Source organism: Leuresthes tenuis, unplaced genomic scaffold (assembly GCF_036924035.1).
Source record: "Leuresthes tenuis unplaced genomic scaffold, fLeuTen1.0.hap1 SCAF_4, whole genome shotgun sequence".
Taxonomy (NCBI): Eukaryota; Metazoa; Chordata; class Actinopteri; order Atheriniformes; family Atherinopsidae; genus Leuresthes; species Leuresthes tenuis.
The window spans coordinates 20,068,643-20,070,526 of record NW_027325358.1 but is presented as its reverse complement, the minus strand read 5'-3'; positions in this window follow the sequence as shown (position 1 = coordinate 20,070,526).

Below are 1,884 nucleotides of genomic sequence, written 5' to 3'. Positions count from 1 at the left end.
AGGAAGCAGGGATGTGGACACCTACTGATCATTGGCTGGAAATTACTATAGAAACACTGGAGAGGTGGGAGGGATGGATGGCTCGGGGCGCCCTGGGAGAGAAATATCTACCGGAAATATCTGCATCTTGCTCCCTTACAGTAGCGTCTTTGACATAACATTTTAACATATATATTTATCTATATTTATTTTTTTTCCCCAGGACGAGTTATTGAGAGTGGAGGAAGCGGCTGTCATATACCAGGCGCGCCTTTTAATAAGGATTGGGAAAACTTGTCAAATTAATTTGAATGGAGCTGAGCTGTGATTAAGATAAAATGCCTCCGTCGGCCCCCCCATCTCCGTCCAGCGACAGCCGTAATTACTAAGACCTCCGGGATTCATCACGTTATAAATCCCGCCTGCTGGCCACCCGTGCTTTCAGCTCCAACTGACAACAGGGGCTCGTGAGGCACATTTATTCCACGAGTCCATATGAGACAGTGCACGTTCCTTCATGTTGATGCTTATTAGCGCTGGTTTAAATCATGACTCCTATCAGCGTCCCGGATTTTCCTCCACTCAGCATTTATGTTGAGCTTCAGTGTAGTTTAGAAAAAGAAAAAAGCACACGTAGTACCATCAACTTTGTCATTAATTACTTGAGTTGACTATTTATCATTTGTAGGCTACATTAAAAATTAACTTCAGTAGCCCTGTACTATATTTTGGAATCTAGACAACTCGCTACCTGCACTAAGAAAATGTAAAGAAACTTAACATATTAGAAGATTAGGGGATTTAATTTTGAATTAGGATTGTCTGTTTTGTTACTGGTAGAAATGCAGGGTACATACAAAAGGCGGAGATAAACTCTTTCTTTTGGCAGTAAAACATCAAAAGTTGATACGTCATCTATAGCCTAATCGTGGAAAAAGGTAATCCACCATTTTTTAATTATATGGTGTTACATATCAGAACATAACATGTAGATACAGCCACTGACAAACAACAACGCATGACACCTTGACGTTATTCACAAAAATACCACTGAGAACCACCTTCACTTTTTCAGACTCTCATTTTTGTGGAGGTATTTTGGTTGGCTCTTTCATACATTGTTGTTTCAGCTCATTGAGGAATGTGCACATTCATTTATCAGGTGGACATTTCTGTCAGGCTGAGGTCGTGATTCTGAACAGGTCTTTTCGACACCTTAGCTCTTTTCTTTTTCAGCTATTTTGCTGTATATTCGGATCATTGTTTTGTTGCATGACCCAGTTTCAGCCAAGCAGTCAGATAGCCTCACATTTGACTCGAGAATACTTTGGTAAACAATGACATTCATGGTCGACTCAGTAACTGCTGGGTGCCCAGGCCCTCTGTCTGTTTCATTTGAATTGATCTGAGATCATGTCACTTAGGATGTTCTGCAGCCATGCCCTCTCTATCTAAAATCAGAGAGCGCAGCTAATTTTCCTGTGATTTTGATCACGTTTACATTATTATTTCAGTCATTCATATTTGGCTGAGTAGTTAATGATTAATTTGTCTTTGACAAACTCAGAACCTAGATTTATTTTTGTTTTTTGACTTTATCATTTAACATGATAACTGAAGCCTGTAGAGAGTGAGAGGTAGCTCTTTTTTTGCAATTTGTCTGAGCTTTGCATAGTTTGATGTTAGGGTGAAGTGGCTGGGATGTCCACTTCTGGGAAGATGGATTATCTTGAGCTTGTGAATAGTCTTTCTCACTATAGAATGATGGAGTCCAAACTGTATGGAAATGGACTGATAACTCTTCACAGATCAATGGGCAGCAACAACTGCAAAAAACATCTCTTACTGTTACCAATCTCCAAATCTTAAGTTCTTCAAATAAACTTTTGGCTTCAGTACATGCGA